Source organism: Amblyomma americanum, chromosome 8 (assembly GCF_052857255.1).
Source record: "Amblyomma americanum isolate KBUSLIRL-KWMA chromosome 8, ASM5285725v1, whole genome shotgun sequence".
Lineage (NCBI taxonomy): Eukaryota > Metazoa > Arthropoda > Arachnida > Ixodida > Ixodidae > Amblyomma > Amblyomma americanum.
The window spans coordinates 102,761,035-102,788,349 of record NC_135504.1 but is presented as its reverse complement, the minus strand read 5'-3'; the positions used below and the strand labels follow the sequence as shown (position 1 = coordinate 102,788,349).

Below are 27,315 nucleotides of genomic sequence, written 5' to 3'. Positions count from 1 at the left end.
TTTTCTTTGAACAAAATAGAGAATCGCAATATGCATTAGGTGATTAGTGCAAACGCGCCAGAAATTTATTTCTCCGTATGGGTTCCATATCTGAGAACATAAATTAGTGTGGGCAGAGAAAAAAAAGAGAAAAATAATGCTGCCCAGCCCGCACAGCCAACGGCACAAATGGCTACACCTAAGGACAGGCAGCCTATATAGATTATTTTTATTGTACTTTGAGCAAAATAGCAGTGTTTCACAGGACAAAAACCTTATTGCAGAAACCGCCGGATATGAATATTTTATTATAAGAGTACCTTCCTTATACCACTGAAGTAACGCTGAATGTCCGAGGATCGCTGAATTCCAACACACGTACAGCAAGCCTAGAGTTGGCGTGCTGTCTCGGGCACGCTTTGGCAGCGTTTTCGAGAACTGTTCATTTAGTATAACCGTCATGGTGGGTCATTGATTAGCGCGCTTGGCTAGTGGGTCAGAAGATCCGGGCGCGGCCGCAGTGGCCGCTGTGGTCAAAGCTCAGAAGGCACCCGTTTGCTCTGCGATCTCCAGCACACGCTAAACTCATGTCTAAATCCTTTCAGATCTTTTCACTAAGGCGTTAATTGCATCCATGTTTCGCTTGAAGACGTTAAATTAAACTAGTTACAAATTAATTATTTGCCATTTACAACAGTACCCGCCGTGGTGGCTCAACAGTTATGGCGCTCGGATACTGATCCAGAGCACCCGGGTTTGAAACCGACCTCGGCGGCCGCGTTTCAATGGAGGCGAAACAAAAAAGGCGCGCGCTTGGTGTGTGCTGCCAGTGCACGGTAAATATCACCACGTGGTCGAAATTATTCTGCAACTCTCCACTACGGCACCACCTCCCTTCTTCTCTCAATCCTTCCATTATCGTTTCCATTACGGAGCTGCTCAGGTTCCCGCCGAGATGTGAGACAGATACTGCGCTATTTCCTTTCCTCAAAGGCAACATCGGATACCGACACGACACTCCTTCTAGGCCCTAAGCGAACACTGCCAAAGGTGGACAGCAGACGGGCGATATATTAGTTGTAAAAAATGTACGTCGCAATACCTGCTTCACATTAGGGTGGGCACATCAACCAAGCAGTAAAATTAAATTTAGAGAAGATAGGGAGTTGTCATTGAAAGAATGTTGAGAGAAAGGCGTGTAAGAAGAAAGGGCTTCGGCATAATTTCGATTATCAGGAGTTTTTCATGGACAATGGCATGGCAAAGCACGCAGACACCTTTTGCTTTTCGCGCTCATAGAGGCACTGTCGGCGCACCTGCGACGTGAACATTGCCATCTTTGCCTGCCCGGCGCGTGAAGATGCACTATCATTACCTTTCATTCGCCGCTAGACTACGCGACCTCACTTGCAACCCTTCGCCTCCCAGCGACATCTTTTACGTTGGTTGGTAATGTCATTTAGTCAGGTGAGAAAAACGTGCCTTGGTAGCCGGCGCCAACTAACAAGACAACGAAACAAGATTTTCAAGACATAGTTTATCGCGATTCCAGTCCTTTAATCGAAAGACTATCAATCGCTAGCTCTTATAAGCAAGGCATAACTTTAAAATGGTGCTTTTTCAGATCCGCTTTTGCGAGACTGTGTCCAACTACTTCTTTACACCAGCGAAAGAAACGAATATTGTGTTTGCTATATAAGCGAACTCATATTAAAAACACAAGCGGATACAGATTGAAAGGAACTGATTTAGACTACAGGCGTTATTGTGTGACACGTCTGGGGCCAGAATTCACGGACTACCCTATTGTCTTTTACTTTTACACCACAGGAGCCGAATGACCACTTTGGCAAACTGCAGGAGTTCTACGCGTGCAAACTTTGTACATGCAATGCAGAGCCAAGTTGCAAAGGTCCATTCACAACAGCGACATGCGGAGCATTCTAACGGACGGGAATTTTAAGTGCGTAAGCAACTAATAAATCTTGCAGTCCTCGTTTCGAGGAGTCACTTTAATCACTTGAGTGGTAACGTCGTTGCGTTCATTTCCTTGAATTCCTCATTTTTTGTTTCAACAGCACCTTCTCTATGCAACATCAGAAAGCGTCTTGTGCATCCGACAGCATCCCAAAATTGACTTGACAAATCTGCTGCGCTCTCTGTATTGCAAACAAACTACGGCCGGCGTCTGAAAATGGTCCGTTTTTATGGAAGCTTCATTATGCAGTTTGCACTGTAACGACCACGGCTGCAACCATAACCTCACGAGCTTAATGAATACGCTATAGTACCAATCTTAGAGGTGTGATAACGCCTCAAAAGACAAGAGATCCCGTTACGAACAGCCATTTCCGCCCAAAGAAGAACGTTGCTATCCTGTGTGATTGCGCCACGAGGCGTTTGCCACTCTCAATCAGGCATGTTGCTCGTGGTTCAGAGAGGCCACCCCTGCCGCAGCTGCATAGGCTCATTACTCTGATGCGGCATATCTATTACAACTAGCGCCGTCTCTGGATCCACCTCCTTGTAAGTAACCCCAGGTCGCAGGCTACCCACTGAATCGCAAATAAAATCCTCACAACTCAGTGTCACAGGCAGGCCCTGCCCTCTCTCCTCACTTGACAGCTGGGCCTCCAGGTTACGTCCACCTCACAAAAAATTACAGAAGGCACATAAGACTATTTACGTGCTGTGAATGCGAAACCATGCACGTGGGGTGTCCGGCTGCGTCGATGGTCTATTACGCTGACTCAGTGACCGGAGAAGTTGATCTATTCCTGCTGCTAAGTTCATGAAGAGAACGATACCCAAACCCAGCGTGAGAGTTTAGCACGTGAGGTGCTGTGCTGCTAAGATTTAGAGAAAATAATGCGGCGGTGGTGCAATGCTCTAATGTGGCGAAACCTGATAGCCGCCCGTGTGTTGTGGGATCTCTAATGATGTTAAAGATCCCCAGGAAGTCTAAGTAAATCCTTAGTCAATCGCCTCCACGACACCTCTTTCTCTTATTTGTTGTCTTTCATTCAAGCCTTTATATTTCCCCCAATTGCACTTTATCGGCTGCTGCAGTGGATAAAATATGATAGCACGGGTGCAGGGGAAGAAACCTAATGCTTTATTGCGCGCTAGTTTTATAGCCACTACTGGAAAGAAGGGCGACCTCCGCTCCCAGAAAAACCGGCTGTGTGCGCATGTCCCGCAGCTTCCGGGATGGTGATTTAGCTACCGATATATCCTCATTCGTTCGGAAGGAAAAAAAAAGAACGCTCAGTTACAAACAAATCTGAATCTTGTATGCCACTCACAAAGATGCCCTATTGACTTCGCTTGAATTGAAAATTTAATGCACTTGTACAAAGTCCCTGTTTTACGTGAGGCACCGAGGTGGTGCTCTTTGTCTTGTTTACCTCCTTAGTGCTTTTGCTGGCGAGGCAGTGTGCAGGAGGTCCTGCGTTGGAGACGCTGTGACAAGCTGTGGCACTGTAGTACGCGACGGCAGTGGATCAGTGCAGCCCTAATTTGCCGAATTGTTCGAGCTGTTTACGCGGTCGTCGAAGTCCACCAGTTCCCTCGCAAAGGGTTCGCTGGTCGGCACCAGGTGCTGCCGGTTGCAGAACTGTTCCATCTTCGCTGAGGACGTCGAACGACCTAGGAAACATGGACTGACGCAAGACTTGAGCTTTAGGTGGCCACGTGCTCTTCCTGACCCGAACGGCGTCACCTCTCTGCGGTGGAGCCAACGGCCGCTTGAGGCTTCCGATCTGGTGATCCTTGTACACCTGGTAGTTGGCACTACAGCGCACGTCGGGCAATGTGGTGCGAAGCTCGCAATCCTGGAGGATCCCTGCAGGGATTCGGCCGCACTCTAGAGCTGTGGTCCTGTAAGCAAGAAGTCCCAACCAGAAATCTTAATTGAGTTCAGTGTTTTTTAGTATCCGCTTTACAATTTGCACCCGTTGCTGCGAAAGGAAGTGTTACTTTAAGGGACAAAATATGGAATTAAAATTCTGTGCACAATTTTTCTAGCCGGAATTGAAAGATTGCTGTTTAAGGTTCTCAATTGTTTGTCTTTATTGTTAGAAACGCTGCAGATGATTTTTAGAGCGAAAGCTCATGAGTTACCGCGTGAACTGCAATTAAAGAACTGGTTTCTCGGTGCACTGCTCCTCAAACTTGAATTTTATGACAATCGCAGGTAATCAAATTGCATGCATTGTATGACCTCTAGTGAACCTCTTGCAACGCGAAAATAAAAAGTGTATAGCCTGTCAAATATTTGGCAGTAGTGAGAGACAGCCGCATTTTGTGCGCTACTGCCACTTACGACATAGAAGTATTGTTTTCGTTTGGTTTATGGCGTTCAACGTGTCGAAGTCACTAAGGCTCTGAGGGCCGCCGTGGTGAATTGCTAAAGATTGGTCAGGCTGTTCAAGAGGCGTATATTAGCCGACAGACCTGCCAATCCGCGTATGCTTCATTTTCTTCAGCTGCTACTTGCCAACCGACTTTGTCACGTCATCCCAGGTCACGTGACCTGGTGGCTTCATCAGAAGGTGCCCACCCGATTGTGAGCAAACTGCCCGTCGTGGTAGTTGGCAGTTAAATTAAGGATTGGTCTCGTGAGGTTCATCGGGTAAAGCAACCTGGGTTTCACAAGCTCCACCGATGGCAGCACCTGCAATATCAGATCAGTGGCGCATCGTTTAATCGCTGAACCACTGCGCAAGCAGTGGTATGAGGACTGCCAGTTATGTATGAATGCACAGTAAAGAACTACGAATTCCGCATGTGTGGGCATTAACGCAGTCAAGGCATAAAATTTAGGCTGAGATTTAGACATTTTGGCAAAAAATATTTACGTGAAAATCTTGCAAACAAAGGACATTTGATGGTCTCTTTTTTCAGCGTGAAAAAATCCACAAACGGTATCTCCTCTAAGGCTTGAGGAAACATGCATTAAAACTCTCATCAAGATTCATTAAAATCTTTTATTCGAAATGCGCAATTTGGCGAGAAAGAAAGTTCGTATGACCCAAGAATATTTATTTATTTATTTATTTTCTAGCACAACAGTTGGGATTTGATGCCCCAGCGGCCAGCGCCAATGAACGATAAAAAACAAAGGAAGACGAAGCTGACGAAGCTCAGTTTTGTGCTCACGAACGCTAGACAGCGTTTCTTAGCAAAGACCTCTCTCTGCGGCCCAATTATTGCTATCCTGCTAACCTCAGAATATACAGCTGCGGTGAGGTTTCGCAGCTACACAATATTTCACGATTTTGCTGCCTCGGCTCTTACATCATCTCCCGAATATCAGCATCTTCTGCATCCTAGGAATAGAAAAGACTGGCGCTCGAGCAAGCTAGAGGTCTCTTTCACGTGTTTGCGTTGCCGGGTTCCCCTTCTAAATTTCTACCTTCACAGATCTGGCATGGCGGTTTCCCCATTGCGCCCTTTTTGTGCCGATCCTGAGGCAACAGATCAATTTCTGCTGTTCTGCCGCCGCTTGTCTCATTTGAGGAAGCGTCTTTTGCAAATTCTATTTATCAACTGGGCTTGCCTGTGTCCTCCGCGGTTTTTCTTTCCATTGGCGCTTCTTTGCTTGGACGAAGCGACAGGAGTGTGCGCTCCGGTGTGCAAAATTTTCTTCAAGAAACGCATTGACTCTCATTCTAATATCTTTTTCCCGCTCTCAGTCAGTACGAAATTGAAACATTGCAGGCATTGTTTACAATTATGCACATTAAGCCATTTTCCCGTCTTCGATCTCTAAGTTAGCAGGAATCCTGTCCTTGCGTCTTCCAATCTATCAGGCTACATGCTATTACTACTCCTTTTCCCGTCAACAAGTTCCTGTATCCAGAAATTAACCACCTGTGTCTTGGCCGCTCCGCCGCGGTGGGTATGTGCCAGCATTGTTTGAGGTCTACCTTCTTACCTACGCTTGACTGCTGAGCTGTACAGGGCTAACAAAAATTGTGGCCGTCCACATTTGTTGTTTCTTTCGCCTCTTTATATTTGGTGGAAGTGCCGCCTGTTCGCAACCTGGAGCTGCGCACTCGGACCTTACCAGGCTCTACCACGATGACAGACTCCCCGACCCAACCTGGTCCAAGTGTTTCTATCGCTCTCATGTGTTCCGGTACCGTGCTTCAGCGCGACCCTGCAATCTTCAGTAGCATGGGCGATACCGACGTAAAAGACTGGCTCGCCAACTACGAACGCGTGAACGCCTACAACAATTAGGATGACGTTGTTAAGCTCACGAACGTCATCGTTTATCTGACCGACGTCGCCAACCTGTGGTTTCGCAGCCAAGAATCCGATTTTTTCTGCCTGGGCGGCCCTTAAAACTAGCGTGACCAATGTCTTTGGCCGCCCCGTTGTCCGAAAACTTCGCGCCGAACAACGGTTGCGTAGTCGGGCCCAGCAGCACGGCGAGAACTCCACAAGCTATACTGAAGATGTCGTCAATTTATGCAGGTGGCTGAGTCCATGCATGAGCGACGCTGACAAAATCAAACACATTCCTAAAGGGATGGAGGGCGACACATTCAGATGTTAGTGTCTAAAAATTCTCAAAACCTCTCCGAAGTCATTTCTTTGTGTTAGAGCTATTACGAGCTCTGAACACCGCGTCGTGTCACCCGCCGTACAATTTGCACGGACGACGCCCTTTCGAGCTCAGCTGTAGGCGGTCCTGCTCAAGATCTGTCGATTATTCATCCGCATATCCAGCAGTTTGTGCGGGAGGAGTTCGCCCGCAAGTTGTCGTTGGTTACCTGCCTATCGCTGTCACCTTCCATTTAGCGTGTCATCCAGTATCAGGATGCAGAGGTCCAGCTGCCCGCCAATCCACCGCCTCTGGTCACTGCTCCGCTGACATATGCTGAAGCTGTCATCCAGCCATGACCTCAGCCGGTTGTTCCTGCTTATGCGACACCTGGAACCGTCTTCCCTCAGCCGCACCTCGCACACTTTACTATACTGCCATCCACTCACAGAGCGTCTTCCTTGCACCGGTCCACGCCCTATGAATCTGTGGCACACCCATGATAACCGCCCGATTTGGTATGCCTGCGGTCTCGCTGGTCATGTGCCCCGTTGGCGCCGTACGCGCGGATTCCGTCCTCAAGATGACTGGTGAGCGCTGATGTACGACGTTGCATTGCCCTCCGCCGCTTTTTCTTCTATTCCCCAGCATTCCTCTAGGGCTCGCTACGACTCCTGAAGCTCTACCCATCGGTCGTCGTCTCCTCGACGCCGTTCGGTCCCTCGTATGCTCCGCTGGTCACCCACTCTCAGAGCGGAAAACTAGGCGCCGCAGTTCCGCAGGCAAGAACAGCGCCGTGAACGAACGTCTCAAGCCCTATTACCGCTTCTGTGAACGTTGTTGAACTGCTGGTTGAAGGTGTTCCTGTCCACGCACTTATTGACACTTGTGCTGCGGGGTCCATCATTAGTCGCAACTTCTGCCGCTAACTAAAAACAATTGACTACGCCGCTTTCTGAAAATTCACTTCGAGCCGTGAGCGCTGACCCCATTCGACCTCTTGCAGCCTGCGCCGCCCGCCTCATCATCCAAGGCATCTCCTACACAACTAAGTTCTTCGTTCTTGCCCGCTACTCTCACGACAGCATCCCCGGTTGGAACTTTCTGTACGCGCATCACGCCATCATCGACTGTGCACGTGCACAACTTATTTTGCGCCGCTGTGGCATGCTGTTGTAGACGCCTCCCCTGCTACCGCCGCACATATTCTCGCCGCCGACACGACAAAGGCGGGGGCCGCCTTTCTTTCCAGTACTTCCGCCCCTTGCTTGGGCTGCACTCTCTGACGCCGCTACTGTCCTTTTTTCACCCTCTCCCCTTTTTGTGCACCGCAAACCTTTCAAGCTCCTGCATGCCGTGCTCACAATTTCTGGTGGTTGTAGTGCCCTGTACGTTGCGAACCTGGTGTCAATCCCCACCAGTTTACTTCGGAGAGAATTGCTTGACCTGGTTGATGTCATTGACCTCGACGACGCTTTTCCTGTTCTCAATGACCCTGCCGCGTATGACACCAAAGCCCTCACTCCTCCAATAGAGGTAGCCGACCCGACCTCACCCGACCTCCTTGTCCATTCCTTCTATGTCGCTCTACCACATCTCCAGCGCGCCAAGCTGTCGCCTTGCTTCACTGCTTCCGCGCGTCCTTAGACTCTTACCAAGAAACGTTGGGGAGTGCAACAACGGTTCGCCACTATTTCAGCACTGGAACACAAGGACTCTTGAGCCAGCGCCCCTACCAGGTCTCCTCCCCTGAGCACCGCATTACGGATGAACAGCTGAACGACATGCTACACCGTGGAGTGATCCAGTGCTCTCCTAGCCCGTGGGTATCTCCAGCTGTTCTCGTCAAGGCTGAAGGGTGCCTTCATTAGCTTCTGCGTAGGCTACCGCCGGGTAAACACAATTACTCGGAAGGACGTCTACTCCCTGCCTCATATTGATGACGCGCTTGATTGCCTACAGAGAGCGGAGGACTTTTCTTCGTTGGATCTGCGCTCTGTGTCCTGGCAGGTGCCGATTGCCGAAGCTGTTCTCCTGAGAACAACTTTCAACACGCATGATGGGCTGCATGAATTTCATGTGATAGCCTTCGGTCTCTGCAACGCGCCTGCCAATGCTGAGCACATGATAGACAACATCATACGCGGGTGAAAAGGGAGGGCATGCCTCTGCTAATTAAACGATGTCGTCTTATCCGAGGTATTTCCTCTCATCTTATTCGCCTCGATAGTGTTCTTCGATGTCTCAGCAACGCTGGCCTGCAGCACAACTAGAGTGTCATTTTGGTGCCCGACAGCGGACTATCTTCGGCCACGTCGTGTCCAGGGATGGCGTCTTCCCGGACCCTGCCAATCTCCGTGCAGTTGCTGATTTCCCGAAGCCCTCCTCCCTGAAAGAACTTTGCTTGAAAGTTTGCTGTCATTATCTCCCCACTGACACAACGTTTCTCCGGCGGCCACGACTTGCCGGCCTGGTCCCCTGCATGCGCCGGAGCTTTTACAACGCGGCGCCATCTTCTCACCTCTCCTCTGATATTGCCCATTTCAACCCTTACAACCCTACAGAACACCACACGGACGCCAGCGGCATCGGTCTGGGTGCCGTTTTTGCTCAGCGGAATTCTGGCTTCAGTCAGTACGTCGTTGCTTAATCAGTCACGGGAAAAGAATGTCTGCCGATTCTTTCTGCGGTCAGAGAATTTTGCCCTTACTTATATGGGCGCCCGTTCGATGTCATAACAGATCACCATGCCCTTTGCTGGCTGTCTTCAAACCTGGATCCGTCCGGATGCCTCGCTTGTTGGGCTCTCCGCTTGCAAGATTACGACATTCGCGTCATTTATCCCTTCGGTTGCAAACACTCCGATGCCGACGCCCATTCACTTTCCCCTGTGCCCTCTGATGTTGACCAACCCTCTATCTCCGGCTTCACAGCTTATCTTCAAATCAGTGATGTGGCTTCTGAGAAGCGCAAGGATCATTGGATCTGTGTAATTGCTTAGCGCGTCTCCCTTTTATCGCCCTCCATCGTCAAGCACTTTAGTTTGTCGTGCGTGACCAGCTGCTCTGCTGTCCCAGCTACCTACCAGCTGGTCGCACATAGCTGCTCGTGATTCCACGGCATCTCCGTCCGTCATTTGTGCCATTTATCACGACAACCCGCAATGCGCTCATGCCAGTCTGCTGAAAACTTTTACCTGCCTACGTCTTCTGCGCTACTCGCGAGGCGTGTACCGTTTTGTCCGCCAGTACATCCGCTCTTGCCTGAAATGTAGCATCGCAACGATCCACCACAGCACTCGCCTGCTCCTCTGCAACCTTTACCTTGTCCAGCGCGGCCATTTGACAGTGTTGGAATCGACCTTTATGGCCCACTTCTCAGCACTTCTGCAGGGCACCTCTGGATCATGGTCATTATTGATCATCTCACGGGCTGTGCGGAACATTCCCCGTTACCAGCTGCGACGGCTCCTGATGTAATAGGTTTCGTACTTCAGAACACCATTCTTCGCCACGGTGCGCCTCAGGAATTGTTCAGCGATCTGGGTCGCGTCTTTTTGTACGGCGTATTGGAAGCCCTTCTTCGGGAGTGTCACATCGTTCACCGTACAAGGTCTTCATACCGTCCGCAGACGAACGACATGACCGAGAGGTTTAACCGGACACTCGGCGAAATTATGGCCAAATAAAATTCCTCCGATCAAGCAAACTGTGGCCCCATTCTACCTTTAGTTACATACGCTTACAATTATGCAACGCGAGCACCTACTGGATTTCCCCCATATTTTCTTATCTACGGCCGGGAGCCATATTCCATTAGGTACACCACACTCCCTTAGCGCCCAGATTCCTCCAAATACACAAGAGTGTATCAAGCCGCTGTGCATGCCGAGGATTCTCGTCAACTCGCCCGTTCTTTTACTTCTCACTACCAGCACCGTTAGGATTGTGCCCGCACCACTTCTTCCTGTCTGCCACCGTCTTACCTTCCTGAATCTTTGGTCTTGCTTTGGGTGCCCCCTCCATTCCGGGCCAGTCTAAAAAACTGCTGATTAAATACCAGAGCCCCAAACGCATTGTTCAGCAGACATCCCCACTTAATTACCTCGTCGAGCCTCTCATGCCTTCGCCTGACCATCGATGCCGCGGCCGTCAAAATTGTCCACATCGACCGCCTCACACACTACTACGACCCCGCGGTCGTCTGGTGCCCTTAGGCCGCCAGTACGGCGCCTTTTCTCCTCGGGGGGACTGCATTAGACAGTTGGGATTTGATGCCCTCGCAGCCAGCGCCGACGAGGGAGAAAAAGCAGAAGGAAGAGAAAGCTAGTGAAGCTCAGTCTTGCGCTCAGGAAGCTGGACTACCGATCTGCCCTGCGTTAACATAGATTGCGGCCGTCAACATTTAATGTTTTATTTGCCTCGTTACAATTTGTTCGTTTATTTTTTATTTTTTTATTGAATACTGCGGAAATGCTGTATGTCCAAGCAGGAGAGGGTAATACATAATACAGGGGAAAAGCAAAGAAAGTACGTTAATACCGAACAATACAGATACCGCAACATACGCAATGCAAAGGTATAATTGAAAATGCAGTTACAGCACAGCTACTAAGCCAACAGTGAAGAAATCCCGAATAGTTAGAAAGCAACGGAGAGTTCTCCGGTAGAGCGTTCCATTCAGAAACTGTTCTTGGAAAAAAAAATAAAACTTACAAGTATTTGTGCGTGCAAAAAATAGGTTTCAGGCCAAAGGTATGCATATGGTGCGATGCTCGTCTAGCGCCATTAGCGATGTCATTTTTGGGTCTAATACCAAGTTGGCAAATATGTAATGAATGAAGTTGAGGCCGGGTTTTTTTCATCTCTAATCAAGTGATTATAATTCTGAAAGTTTCTCTATGGCGGAAGGTGTCTAGGCGCCTTTAACGGTTTAAAATAAAGCGAGCCCCAAGACACTGCATTTTTTCTAGCTTTTCGGTGTCATCTGTCGTGTAGCGGTCCAATCCAATGCAGGCATATTCGAGATAAATGTTTCAAATGTCTCAAGCAAATCTTGAAATAAGAGTATTTTAGGCGAATTTAGAGAGATTCTGAAATATTCTCTGTATGTTGGACAAAAGAAACCTATTGAAGCGCTAACTTTTTCTCTCATGTCTTTAAAATAAATCAAGTCTAGGACGGGTATCAATTCCTAGGGGGACCAGGATTAGAATATGGAAGTGCACTTCCTAGGACAAGATTAACATTAGTAAAATATGCTTTCTTTCATGTACTTTTGGCCATTTTTATAAACAAACTAGCGCTTTCAAGGTTAATATATACGACAAAATATAGCCGGATACTTCAGATCAACTGGCATAAGGCTATGCGTTACTTGGGGACTTATATGTGGAGAACATTTAAGCTTGACATTAGATAAGTACGCTAATAGTCTCGCAATCCTAAAACAGCAGTTATTTCGTTAGCGCCTTTTTCCTCTCCATCGACGGATGAAATTGCAACAGTTAAAAAAGTAATGTTTCCCTCATATTCGTGTGACCTCGAAAGAAGGAATGGCCAAATAGGCAAGTAATTGAAATTTTCACTTTTAAATTCGTGCTCTCTAATTTCCCTTTTCCAGCGGAATACCACTCGCAGTTGACAACTGCAATGCAGAAAGTAGAGTGTAAATCGAGTGCCGGCAAGAAAAGACCATCCTATACATATTATTTTTTTATTTCGCTCACAGTCATAGACACCATTTCTGAATCGCAGCTTTTTAGTCATGCATATCCGCTTCAGTAACAAATGCATGCAACATGGCAGCAATATCACCGCCCAGTGATGAATAAAAGCCTGTTCCAAGACCACTCAATTTACTGAAGCGTACTGTGACAGCCTTCAGCATGTATTGAAACACCCCGGCACACTTTCACTTTTCCATCCCGGCCTACTCGTAATTTAGCGTAGCGAATTTAAATGAAACCCTGCAATGTAAATCTGAGAATTATATTCAGAAACGTATATGCTGGCCAGTGGTAATTTGTTAATATATGCTAACAAAAGCTGAGAGCGATAATATTCTATATATCAATTCAACAAATGTGCACGCTTGTATGTGAGCACAATGCACTGCCAGGATACGGCCGCGCAGCTATTTTGTCATTCTCCGATGAGAACGTGCGGCAAAGGTTCCTAAATGTGGAGGAGGTCATGCCAATCATTCCCGATGTTGCTTGCTTCTTCGCTTTAGCACTTCCTTTCCATATTTCTGCTCGCCGCCAACTTTATTTTCAATTTGGACAAGTGGTGGTGCACTGTATGGTTACTGGTGTGTTTACTTTCGCATTAGAAAGCAATGAGAACAACCGCGCACCGGCATGTCTTGCCGTAGATGATGCAGCGGCAACCAAATAAATCATTATTGACAAATTCAGCGCATTTACATAAAAGCTGTGTAAAATACCGAAGAGGAAAACAATGAAAAATTCTCGTTCTTTAACATCTCTTTGTTACATGTTGTATTGGTTTTACACGACCTTTTTCTTAGAGGTCCGAGGAGGAAACCAACAGAAAAGAGTTGAAGTTGCTACTTTCTCACTGCAGCGATTATTAACTCGTTACTTATGGCGGTTCTCTCCACTATATACAATCCACGAGGAAAATAAACCTTGTGCTGCAATAATATATCAACTCACAGCCTACAATATTTCTCTACATGTGACATTTTGCGGTATGGGCAGGGCGCTCCCGACTGCTTTCGAGGAAATCATCTAGCGATTTGATGTCGGTACATGTGATGGAGTCCACTGTTCTTGCTTGTTAGGAAGAGTTTCGCGCCTATACTGTATGAGCTAGGCTCTAAGCGTCTCTGTTTTGTCACAGCCGAATGCGCTAAAAGCTTGGATCCCGGAAAATCAGTTATTTTTGCAACCTCTGTTGCCATATAAAATAATACTGCTCTCTTGTTAAGTTCCTTAGGTCTCTAAACAGCCTAATTACCAAAACGTTTTGAAATAATTACCACGCACCGCTTCTTTTTGATCTCTCGCATTACTTGGCCCACTGTACAAAAAAACTACCTTCATTAGAAACCTCGGGCAGAAACGCAGCATGCGAAACACATAGGAGAGAAAAAAAACACTGCTCATCGCACTGTTCAATGCTACATTCCCCCTTCGAGAAAAACAACACAACTTTGGCGAGGAATGAAAACAGGCTTGGGGGCGCCCCTCCTCCTCCTCCTTTTTGGGGTGGCTGTACAATGCCCCGTCAGTCGGAAAAAAAGGCAGACCGAGCTCAAGATAGGAGCGGCTTGCCCCTCTGCACCATGCGCCAGGCCAGAGGCTGTCCTCCCACCTGACTTGATGTGCTGCGTGTACACAGTGGTGTGTCGTCTCCGCGAGATAGGCTAGGAAATACGATTCGCCACTGTAGTAATCATGTAAACGCGGCAACAGATCATACAATTAGGAAAGTCCCCGCAGCGAAACCCAGTTGGCCTGCAGCTTTCGTAGACTCAGGCTGCGGCGCTTTTGGGGTCATCATCGCCCGATGCCGACAGCAAAGCGTGGCAGGAAGTGGCAGTTGACAGCCGATGAAGTACGAGACCACCATTCGTGTACAGGAATCTCTCTTCGGCTCTACGATGCGGCACGTCTATGCCTCTCGTAGGACACTTCCATCAGGACATACGTTACACGCTAACGTTCACAGGTGCGATGCGAGCCCATCTCAACTTGAGACTCGCCTCTCCAATAGATGCTACCACTACTTCGCGAGGCACCAGAGTTGGCTTGACATTCGAGAGCATGCCACGCACAGTGCACGCAGTAACGCATGCATTGACATACTACTCCAGTCAAAACGCCAAGCTATTGTCGATAGACTTGCGCCCGCATATGCCGTCGCCGGAGCCTGTGGAAAACAGCGACGAAGAAGATGCAACGCGCTTCACGTACCAGCCTTCATGCGCTTATTGGTACATGTGCTTCCACTCTCTGTCGAAGCCATACGTTTCGTGCGTCAGCTGTCTGGGCTGCGCCTAGAGAAGGTAGACAATGGATGCTCTAAGCAAAGCACGTGCCTGTAACCGTTCAGGTTGAGCTTTCGTGTTTGTAGCGTCCCAAATGGATGCCGGAAACAGTTTGTAGTCTGCGGACAGACCACATGGGCAGCGCACGTACCCTATTCATGTTTACTTGGATATGGGCGATGCGCTTAGAAGTTCGCGTGCGCTTTGCATCAAGGATAGGAGAAGGCAGGATGTTCAGGGGTCAGCTTTTGGGTTTAGAGTCACGATCAATTTGAAGCTGATCGCTCGAGTGGCGACCGACACAAGGAGCAGCATCATGTTACGTCATCACCTTCCAAGGCGAAGGAAACAAACAGTGCAGCTTCCCTCTCTCCTTTCGCGAGTGTCTCCAGGCCGAAGTGTCCTGGCTGTGGGTCCCTTTAGTAGCCATTCCCGCATTTATTTATTTCCACCGTGGGGTGTTGAAATCCCAATTGTTCAAGAGCCACATTTTTTATTTTGCAATTGGGATTAAACCCGCTATACGTTAGTCGTGAGTTAGAGGCTTGTTTTACTTATTCGTTTATATGCCTCAATCTATAATAAATATACGTTCCTTGAACAGCTGTCACTCCCTTCTATCAAGTCCTAGCTTTTTTTGCGGGTCAACAAATAAGTAGCGGTGGCACCGCACGTCGTATTCTTGTGTGTAGCGTGTGAGTGGACGCAAGCATTTGGAAGATTTTCATGCGAGCGTCAACCTAAGCCAGAAATAGCCACCTTGCGTTGAATGTTTTTTTTTACCTTAGGAATGAAACTACGCTCGCTTTCATTGCCCTGAGGCTCTTCCACAAACAGTGGGCACTCTTCTCAGTACTGATGTCAGAGTTCACACTTTCCTTAATTCTTCCTTTGCACAGCACACTGCCGCATCTATCAGCTGTGCGCAGGCAGCGGATGTAGACCTCCCCAAGTATTCGAAACCTTTAACGCATATACAATATGCGGGACATCGACAGAAAAAAGGAGGGTGACGGCGGCAGCATCCAGGAAAAAGCGGCACCGAAAAGCACCCACGGTAGTAGGTCACAGAAATGACAAGGTGCTTTCTCTATCCTGTCCCTTAGGTGGGCTCTTATACTTCGCTATAAGGAATAACTGCACATCTGAATTTTAGTTGTAAATCGAGTGAATGGCGGAAATTCAAGGAAGTGAAAGCACGGTCTTTGTAACTCTTGTTAGCGGGGTACCTTAACGGTGCAAAGGAGGGGGGGGGGGGCATACGTTTCTACTCTTTGCCTGTAGTCGCAAAAGTTTCTATTACAGAGTAAAAAAAATTAGGCACAACATTGGTCATCATTTTATTCCCTGAAAAAAAATACAATATTTCGCAGCACGCTTCACTTTTCCACGGCGGCAAGCCGAAGAACTTGACGTGATGACAAAGCGCGATAATTTTTTAATGGATGCGGGCCTAACACGAGCGCTCCTGCCTGTGCCACTGTTCGCTTCATCGTATTCTAGTCCTTCACATGACTCGGGGCCACCGAGTGATCGTCTCGATCGTACAAACTATAGCAATGGTTGCAATGACGACACTCAGGACGTGAAAATGGGCGTGGTAGAAGGGATGGACAGGAAAGAGATGAAGGGCTTGCCGTCACTACGAAAGAGATGAGCAGATGTTTGGCGGAAGAAGCCGGATCCACGAAGACTGAGCAGCCACTGGTCTCCGGAAGTAAATGCCGAGGCCCGTGAAAGCAACCAACAGCAGGGGCTGGAGTACTCTGTTCTCATGTGTGGGTGAGTGGTTCGTAGGGCCTGTTGTCAGTAGCGGCGGTCTGGCTTCAATGTTTTCGCAGGTCGTCGGATATCAAGTCTGGGCGGTCAGTTGGGTGACAGGTCAGTAGTGGCGATCGTCGTGTCTTCTGGTCGGTGCGGAGGAGAGCCGCGACATCGGGGCATACCTGGCAGGCTGGGGAAGCGCCGGGAGGTGCGAAGCCTCGAGCACTACACCAAAGACCTCGGTGGACAGCAGGCTTCTAAGCTCCGGGTGAGGGAATATGAAGGCACCCAGCACCTCACACCAAGTGCTACGTGACGGCAAGCTGAAGAACTGGACGTGATGACAGATGGCGATGATCTTATTTTAATGACGGCGGGACTAGCTAGAACGCTCCTGCCCGAGGCACTGCCCGCTTCATCGTAGTCCGTCACAATTTGCAGTTTAAGGTCCGTTGACAATACCTGTTTGAAAAACGTATTTACTTGCCTTGAGAACATCATAGGGTGACCTCCTTTGTTTTGGATCGCTTCGAATCTTTTGGGTAATGATGCGTAGAGCGAATATACAATAGCCGGGTCTCTAGTAATGCGATTCCATTCAACTTCTACTGTTTCTCACAATGCTTCTGGGCCCTTGCGTCCGGATGCACTCTAGTCAGATTAGCTTTCATAATTCCCCAAATGTCATAAATTATGTTGAGGTCCGGACCCCGCGGTGGCCACTCCTGCTGTGCGATGCCACTGCTGTAGAGACACTCCTGCAGTGTGATCGGGGCACCAGTCATGCTAGAAATAAAGCACCCATCCGAAAAGGGTTCATTATTTTCATATAGAAGAAGGAAGCGGTCACAAATTTCCGTGTGTGGTGCAGCTGTCAGCCACACAGGAATTCAGTCAAGTGGGTTAAAACCTGCATAGCTTGTGGTACCCCACACATTTACAGAGATGTGTCCGCTGGCAGAAAATGTCAGGGAGTTTTTCTTGTAACTAGCGGAAACAAAAAAAAATCAATTTTTAAATTCTCAATTGCATGCATATGCCTACGCATGCTATCTTGCCAGGAACCGAAGAACATCAAGACGTTAGGGCACTTATTCCAGTAAGTGGAGAATGTAGGCTTGTCGCTGAATATCACTTATTTCCATTGGTGCGACGTCCAGCTTCTGTGACGGTCAGCAAAATTCTAATTGTTTTTGAAGGTGCGCCGCTGTAAGAAGGGGCTTTCTTGCGCCTGCACGAATCTTCAGTCCAGCCTCATAACATCTCCTTCTAATAGTGGGAAGACTGACATCAACATCTGGCAGCTCGGCAAATTATTTTTTCTTTTTTTTTGCTGTTACGAAGGGGTCCTGAAAGGCTGCAACTCCGAGAAGGTGGTCTTCGTCTTGAGTAGCTTTCCTGGGCCTACGGTGATGAGAGGCATCTGCTACGCAGTTCTCTCTGAAATCAGCCTTCAGGATGCAATTTACAGCTTTCTGCATATAGCCTACTACGGCAGCGATTTTCATCTGAAAGATAGATGCCTCCCCAAGACCGACTATTTCCGTCCTTTGTTCTACCATTAGCTTCCGTGGCATTTTTGAAAGCGACTGAAGGCGCGAACAAAAGAAACGGCATTTAAAGTTCACGAAGAGGCTCTGATAACTCTGGGGTGCTCGGCGCAAGCTGCGCACTAATACAACTCTGTGATTTTTTTTTCAATTCCAAGAATCACCAGTCCGGCGCAAGTGGTAAATAGCAGAGAGTAACAGTGTTATCGAAATCTTTGAGGGCAGAAAAACAATATCTGGATATACCAGTAACTATGAAAAAGAAATTATATACAATAAAGATAAATTGAAGCCCAGCCAATTTGTTGGTAATAGGATAGCAGTGCTTCATTTAACATATACAGGGAAAGACAAGGTATCAAAATTCTTAATTTGTGTGGTATAAATGAGTCACACAAAGAGGGTGCCGCAAAAATTCGTCATCATTCGCGAGATAGCATTCAAATGCACTGAGACCACCTGAGGCGATTTTCCACAAAGGCATAATTCCTACCCAAGATTGAGGCAACGACGCGCACAAATGACTGGCATGAAACGGATAGCAGGCAAGAAAAATTTTGGCCGGTTAGTCATAGTGGTGACGGTTATAGCCTATAAGATCCTATGCGGAGAAGAATGCGGTGCCATCTTTATCTTCGCTGCTAAAAAATCGGCCACTATGCAGCTTGAAAAGACCGCCGGTCGATGCTCGCGTGGTCACCTTCAAAATGATCGCGACTGTAAATATAATTCGAACCTAAAGCCCTTATTCCTGCGATTCCATAAGCAAACAACGACGAAACACGACGTGTTGCTTGCCTCTTCATAATTTGAGCTGATAAAATTTTCAGATGGGTTATATGCGATTTGAAAAGATTTTTAGACCCACTTTTTCAACCGTGTGCACGCCGCATCACTGTAAACAGGTAATTGCTGAACTTCCTGGTTTTACTCGCGATATGATACGCAACAACTCCGACGCTTCGCTTCGAACACGTCTCAAACTGCTGCTGACTTCGCAGTTGCACCATTAAAGCTTTTGAATTGATGGATCCTCAGTGCTCACCCGACATTACTGACTGCAGCAGAAAGGGTGTTTAGGTTGGTTTTCCCCAGGCTTTTTACTAGTCGAGTGAAGGCATTAAACTATGACAGATGAAGGGTTTCAAAAGTTTTTTAAACACCCACTGAATTGTGAATCCCCGACTTTGGTGCAAATTTCGATTTATATTGAAAAGCGACTTCGTTAAACACGGAATCTTGAGCTAAGAAGTGGCTTTTCGGGGATTTCTAAGTGGCTAAAGAAACTTGCTTCCCCGGCAAGCGCTGCAAGTCTTTCGGGAGAATGTTATTGTACAGACAGGCTTAGAGAACAGTTGGTGCAAAAATGAACATGCAAAAACCAAAGTAATGTTCAACACTCTCGCAAGGAAACAGCAGTTCACAAATGGTAGGGAGGCGCTTGCGATGGCAAGGGAGTACGTGTACTTCAGGCAGGCAGTGACCGCTGCACGCGGTGTTTCGTGCCCATGTGATGGCCACATGATGCCTTAGACCGACAACGGACGTCACTCTGTCAGGAATAGCACTTAATAGCTGCACTAAAAGTAAACTCAAGGTGTAAATTTACATAATTTAACAAAAACCTTTGATGAAAGTGGCGCAGGTAACGAAACTTCGGCGGCCAACTTGAGCTCTAATCATTGGGTAAGCATCGGTATCCCAATAATATGACGTCAAAGGTGCGTGTGTCCTCCGCCTAGTGGAATTCTTGTGCATGTTCTCGCGCAGGACCAAACACTGCGATCTTTTTGTTTATTTCACTAACCATCCCTTCAGACTCGGCTAAATACGGGTGGTTTGACCGCAGAAGTCTACGTAGACGCGATTGCAGAACGCAGTCCCTCTGACCATTACTGATTCTCCTGTAGAAAACTAGAGCCAGGCAACAGTCAACCAAGCCTCATATTAAGAATCAAATTGATCCAAATATGCACTCATTTCGGCCACTGTCCAGTCTGGCCATATATACCGGTCATTGCATGCGTCGGGTTTTTTCTACTGGTGCAATTATTGAGCAGAAGAAATTGTTCGGTCTATAAAAAATTAGATGAACAACAAAAAACATTTTTCTGATACCATACGTCAGCGGCTTGAAAATGATTTGATATATGACACTTTAAGATTTATATTACCTTAAACAGCAACATGTCAGATTTACGGAGTTCATCCAAATACTAAAAATAGAAATGCACCCTCTCTATTATTGCGGCAGAAGCCTTTAATTAAAAAGATTTAGATATCTACGCCATGCTGTAGGAGATCGCGTAACAGGTGACATCGGGTTGGCCATCAGAGGCGGATCCCAGCCTCGAGGCAGCTGAAGACGAGGGTTGAAGCACATCCCTATTTCGTGATTACTTGACATTGGATGGCACAGACATCCGGGAGGGCATCGTGGAATCGGGCTGCGTGGATGACACTGACAGAACAGGAAACATAAAAAGCAAGTTTGTATACAGCGGCCGCTTTCAAACTAGTATAAGAGGGCTGATAAGGGTTGGTTGGTGCATGTGGACGGAAAGGATGTAAAAGCTTCAAGACGAAACCAAGAGAACGAGACACAAACTCGCACTCTGTAAAAGTATGGCTCTCATTTTTTGCCTCGTCTTACCAGTGTTACTTATATTCTATCAAACTAGCTGTTTTGCTGCATTGCCGTCTATTACAATTTTTTGAACTCAGTACTCAAAAAGCTAGTTTGTGTGCATTGTCAGCACACGTTGAACAGCTTTGTTCGGTTTAAATGATGTCTATCGTACTCTATATGTTCTTTCCTGGTGTTAAAGCACACAATTTACAATTTAAGACTGTCTCATTAACAACAAGAAAAACTACCGACACTTTCAAAGCATATAGTTCTTATGGTACCAGGCTGCTACTTATTTCTCCTAAATGTGTTTAAGGTCAGGCAAGCAGAATAACACGTACTAGATTATGTGGTATCATTTATTGAAGATCAATTTAGCAGCCGTTATAAATCGTACATAGAAACGAAGGGTAACGACGAACTCATTTTTTATGAATTGCCATTCTCTTAGATATTTGGCAACCTCAGTTCTTCAAAAAGCTTCCTTAATCTTTGTTTCCTAGTACTAATGCACACTTTTGTACAAATTTCACGATTTTATACATTCGTGATTCCAAGGCAGCCCTCCAAGCGTTGTAATCTGCTCTTCGTCAAGGGTCGCATGAACAACTTGTCGCAGAAATCCGAGAGCTCCACCACACAGCCATCAACAAAGGCACGACATCGTTTACCAATGGCTGCCAGGACACAGCGGCATCGCACGCAACCATTGCGCGGACGAGGCCGCGCGAACTGCTCACTATGAAGGTGATTTTGTGGCCATCCCCATCTCGAGAGCCGACGCCGCGTGTAGGCTTAGACCACTGTCCCGGGACATCATGCTTGCCGCGTGGATCTCATTCCAATTCTCGCATTCGCGTTTAAAAACCTGGCACCTAGATCTGAATCTTCCGCTTCCACCCGGCCTACAACGACGTGAAGCAACTTTGTTGTGCCGCCTGTGGCTTGGTGTAGCGCTCACCAAGCAATGCTCCTTGTTACTAGGTATGGCTGACAGCCCTGTATGTGACATCTGCGTGTGTGTTGAGGCTATAGCCCACCTCCTTTGTTAATGCAATGCCTACGGCGCCGAAATACAGTCTCTCTGCCGTGCACTGGAGCATCTAGACCTGCGCCCACTGACGGAAACGAAGATTCTCGGCCACTGGCCGCGGCGATCGTCGGCGGTGAAGGCCTTCAAGGCACTGCTATGCTTTTTGAGGACCTCAGTCCTGCACAACAGGCTGTGACTTTACTGAAAGCTCTGACTTTTCACAGTGACTTTAATTTCCTGCAACTTTCTTTTCTCCTTCATCTTTATCTCCCCTCACCCCTTTCCACTTGCGCAGGGTAGCAAACCGGCTATTCATTCTTCTGGTTAACCTCCCTTCCTTTGCTCCTCCTCCTCATCCTACACATTGGGTAGACCGGAAAATAAAGCATGCGGCTAAGCAGCTATGCGACATTAGTTTGTTCTCGCATACGAAATTTTTGAGATTTTTGGACAAAAGAATCCCTGCTAAACAATATGCTGCAGTCACAAAATGCGACACCTTCTGTTCCAATTTTCTAGTCGCAGGACACTGCATGCGGGTACAGCTAAGTTGTAATTCCACCGCTAGGATTATACTCCGAATCACAGTTCAAACCTTATTCAATGAATTTCAAATCTGCACGCCTTTTTCCCAACGTTGCATGAGATTGAGTCAGAGAAGATCATCTCCAGCAAGAACTATTCTTGCAGTGACGCTAAGGCTTCTTTTTCATCAGGCAAGCTATTCACATCATACCGATTGAAGGCAGCGCCGGTGCCTGTTCTGAATATCCAGGTCACTTGGTTGCGATGGAAAAAGTGGTATACTCGGTCCGATGCCTGCCCTAAAACCAATAAAAAAATACATTGCAATCCCTCCTACCAAGCAGCTCGAAAAGCACACAAAATGAATCTGGACAAAGGTGAAGCGCGTGTAAGCTGCTCTATTGTAAGCTCTAAGCTGCACCGCGTGTAAGCTGCACCGAAATTCCGAAGCCCTTGCGTAGTCGTGTTATCTGTTTGAAAGGCACACCGAAAATACTACTCAGTGAGCATGAACAGATCCTACAGGGAGGAGTCTCGGGTCATCAGCAAGAATAGCGGGCACTAAGCTACCTCTATGGGTCGCTTATAGCGCACACTGCGAAAGACTGAAAAGTCTTGGTTTAGAGGTTCGGGAAGCTTCTGAATTATTTTGCACTTCTGGTTGGTCTTTCGCGCACTGTACCCTGCGCAATATCTTGGTCTAAATCGAGAAGTGGGCTTGCGACGGGATGTAATGGAAAGTGAAAATAATGACAGTAGTTAAAGGTAACAGACTTGGTTCTAAGAGAACGGAAGCGTAGCAGGGGGCGGCAGACAGATAGGTGGGCACTTGAGATCAAGAAGTTTGTTGGGAGACGATGGTCACGGCTGGCACAAGACAGGGTTAATTGGAAAGATATGCGAGACGTCATTTTCCTCTCTCATATCCGGACGCTGCATGACGTGAAGCGCAAGCGTCCGTCTTTTCAAGAAAACGAAAACAGCTTCTACATAGTAATCTTATCCGTGAGTGTCAAACACTGGGCTTCAAATCCTTGCATGCCCTGGAAGACGGGCGCTCCCCTTGAAATCTATGAGCGTGAAACCTTTACTGCTGTTGATTTACCGCCTCGGCTTCGCTTCCGCTGCTTTGAGCCGCAATGATTGCGCGAATCTGCAAAGCAGAGACGTCGCTAATACTTGTAGCGTTGGAAAATTAGGAAGTAAAGGCTAGGCGGGAAATCACTGATGGCACTCTCTGGAGTATGCCCCGCACTTGGGCGTTTCACACCGCAATTTAGGACACATTGGAATGACATAATAATGCCATGAGGTACAAGCAACAAAGAGTGGAAGAGGATTGGATTTCCATGCAGTCATTCTTAACGACCGTCGTTCGAAATTCAATCGATCTCCAGGGAATGACAATATTCTTCACTGAGAAACATACTCGCGGTTTTACCACATGCAAAAGTTCACTGCGTGTAAATCTGGATTGGCGCCGCTCAAGCTCAAGGCTTCTGTCACGTGTAAGGTATAACCGATCTTGGCCAGGTTCTGCATCCAGAATAAGAGCGTGTTAAATTAGGCAAAACTTCTTTCTAAATACCGCAAGGAAAGAGCTGAAAATAAAGCCCAAAGCTGGCGCGAAATTACATTCATTACGATGGTCAACGATCAACCTAGGGCACACAATAGTTTCATAGCCTTATTCCTTGAGCACATATCTTTCCTTGTCCATCTGTGCTTTCTTAATTTAATTCTCTGTAAAACAATTATCCGCATTAAGTCCAAATAAAAACCCGAAACCGTTCGGAATTATTAATTCAGAGCTTCGCTGCTAGCCGAAACCATCAATGCCGATGTATTGCCTTGTACTCTGGATTTCACTCTAAAAAATTACGGGTCCTTCCTGCCGCTTTTCTTTTCTTGTATATGATAGATTATGCTTCGCGAACGCAACGCTGAGTGCATTTCGTAAGCTGCGAGCGGGGCCACCACGAACTTTTCTTGCAGTGCGGTAGCATCTCTCAAGGTAACCGATACTGTTTTACCACCTAGCCACAATAAGTCAAGTCTTTCACCATTCATTTGCAAATAATTTTCGCTCAGGTATCGATAACAAGAGAGAATATATTGCGTCCTTTCTGTCTTCAGGGTGCCAAAGCATGAAAGCAGAAATACGTAAAAACAGATACCGCGTAAAATGCCGAATCAGTAATCGAATATGTCTAAAATGCGTAAAAGAAAGCGTGAGAAAACACTTCCCCAGGATTCGTTGCAAAGCCGGTAACGTCCACCAAGAACCATTTGCTTTAGCTACTTAGCGTTGCCCAATTGTTTGAAAATAAGAGCGGGCTTGTGGTTCATTATGGTCAGATATATAGGTAGAAAGTACGAAGTGAAAGCGAATGGAACCGTTTAGATCTAGCTTTCACGTGAAAACAAAAATACAGGGACAACCTAGTTCGTACCAGGTACATGGCGAGAAACGCGCTGACAGCTTCTCAATGCAGCCTGTAGCAAGCCCTTAGTGTACCTCGACTAGGGCTTCTAGCTTGGGTAGGGCCACAAAACGAATGAAGACAGGCAACGCTGCGCGCATGGTCTTTCGTTAGCAGCAGTCTCACAGTATACGAAAGCTTACTGCGCGCGCCTAAAATTTTCTAATATGGCTGTGGACACCCTACTCGGATACTTCACACCTACGACGAATAGATGAAGCCGAAATGTTGGAGAACAAAGAACAGAATTTTATAATTTCGGTTCGAAATGTACCAAATAAAACCAAAATCACGGTTCGCCTTACATGGCGGCTTGTTTCACCCAGGAAATAAATCTGGGGTATGTATTCAGCTCGCCTTGCAAACGCGTATGAAGAACATGCGCTCAAAGCTCGCTTTTACGTACCAAGGCCAAGGTATTACTCAAGGTGCAGGCTGTTTGAAGCATAGTGAGCCCCCTACAAAATTCTGAGGGTCGAGGAGTTCCTGCTCAGCTGACGCATATACCAGGGTACAACACAGAGAGGCTATATCTCGAGATTTCTCTGCCTTGGCACTGTCAGCGTCATATGGAGAGAAGTAAGCACGAACTGCAAAGCATGGAAGATAATAGCGAACTTCGCTCTATTCTATCTTTCCTGACAAACACGATTAATTTCTTTATTTCAGCGTAAGCGCTGAAAACGCTGATCATTTTACAAAGCTACTCTATGAACAGAAGAGTTTCCTCTCTGAAGTTGCGCAAAGAAGACAATCGTTCGAATCCTACAGCTGAAAATACTCCCAAGACGTGAGCGTTGACCTTAGGCAACCGACAAATTTAAAATTTAAAGTGAATTCTGCTAAATATCGGCCTAAGTTCATAAGCACAGCTCTTCATTTTGGATAATTAAATTTGTGCGCGTTTACTGAGCAAAACAAACGTATTTAGTTGACAATGAATAATAATAACAATTGGTTTTGGAGGAAAGGAAATGGCGCAGTACCTGTCTCATATATCGTTCTCATATATCGTTGCACACCTTAACCGCGCCGTAATGCAGAACTAAAAAAGGAAAGTGCACAAAATAAAATGCTCGTCGAGTTCAGTAGACACACACAGCTTCAGTAGCACTGAAAATACAAATTACAGGATTGCACATAGCTCCCGGGTTCGAACCCGACCGCGGCGGCTGCGTTTTTATGGAGGAAAAACGCTAAGGCGCCCGTGTGCTGTGCGATGTCAGTGCACGTTAAAGATCCCCAGGTGGTCGAAATTATTCCGGAGCCCTCCACTACGGCACCTCTTCTTCCTTTCTTCTTTCACTCCCTCCTTTATCCCTTCCCTTACGGCGCGTTTCAGGTGTCCAACGATATATGACACAGATACTGCGCCATTTCCTTTCCCCAAAAAACCAATTATTATTATTATTATATTGCACTTACGTCTGCATAAGAAAGGAAATGCGAATGCCTTTCTCTTTCCTCTCTTTCTGCCTCCATTTTAATTTTTAATTTTTAATTTTTAATGTTTAATATTTGAAATATGTTTGCTTTTGTTTTTATTATTTTACCTTTTATTTGTTGTTACTCTCTTTATTTTTAAGGTATACTTGTTTGTTTTTTATTTTTATTATACTTGGTAAGCCTACTCAGGCAATTTCATCGTTTTTCATTGATTCAGTCCCACAAAAACCTGCTTCAAAAATACAGCATTTATTTTCATTAATTCAGTTTACGGAGTTAACTACCTAAAATTTATCAACCAAACTTTTCCCTTTTGAAGATCAACTCACGCAATACGTAACGAAATAATGCTTTTGCACATTTATCTCCACCGGCCGGCATAGCCGTGCGGACATTATATGCAGACAATTTTTGCTGACGCGACGAGTCCTTATCTGCCAGTGGTGCCCCTCAATGATGTTCGACAACTACCAACTAGCCCAGCAACATACCTTGCATAATTTCTTTGAGTTTTCGATCTTAACATTCTTCCACTGATATTTAGCGGATATCTGCTACTCGCAAACTGTCTACATCAAACGTAACAGAACGTATCATACTCACTCCACCGCAACAATAAGTACCAGCAGAAGAGCAGGATTGAAAGCAGCAGCTGACATTTTCGTTAAAGACAAACTGCAGGCAAGTTGAAATACTCAGAAAAACTTATTTCAGAGCTATTCTTTTGGCGCATTTATATACGCCTGGTATGCGGCTTGTGAAAGAGAGAGAGAGAGAATGAAGGAAACGCAGGGAGGTTAACCAGATGTGAGTTTCCGGTTTGCTACCCCACACTGGGGATGGGGGATAGGGGTTAGAAAGATAACAGAGAGGAAAACGAAAAAAAAGGAACGTGCACACATGGAGACACACACACAATTTCAAACCAACATAATGAGGCTGAGAATCTGCTGAGATAGCAACATTTGCACATAACTGACGTGTCAGACGATCCACCGTTGACGTTTCGACATTGGTAGAGAGGATGACTCATATTTGATGCGATAGTTTATTCAACTTTTTGCTGGTACTGTGACGTCTATTAATAAATTTTGGCCCACCAATGACGCGCTGAAAAGTTCCAATGTGCTATCACTGTTTCATCTTGAAAAAATTATTTCCCGCGCGTTGCGAAAATGAACTTCGATAATTTGCAATCCCCACTTTTGTAATTTCATCCCACGAGACGAATGCATTGCCAGTAACTAGGGAGATAGCAACACATGATTCCTGCGCTAACAGAAAAATTGTACTTACATATTTGACTTGAATTAAACAATGCATGATGTGCTAAGTTA

General features: G+C 46.6%; 1 long non-coding RNA gene across 2 annotated transcripts; it reads right to left on the bottom strand.

The window, feature by feature from the left end:
* Window positions 1-20,102: 20,102 nt before the first annotated feature.
* Window positions 20,103-26,910, bottom strand: LOC144100602 (uncharacterized). Of its 2 annotated transcripts, none has more exons than XR_013307752.1 (3): window positions 26,582-26,910; window positions 22,261-22,348; window positions 20,103-20,323 (listed from the first exon to the last, which is right to left on the bottom strand). It is a non-coding gene; the product is annotated as an uncharacterized LOC144100602 (long non-coding RNA). The 2 variants fall into 2 exon arrangements; XR_013307753.1 differs by lacking the exon at window positions 26,582-26,910 and adding an exon at window positions 24,939-25,216.
* Between the last annotated feature and the right edge of the window lie 405 nt (window positions 26,911-27,315).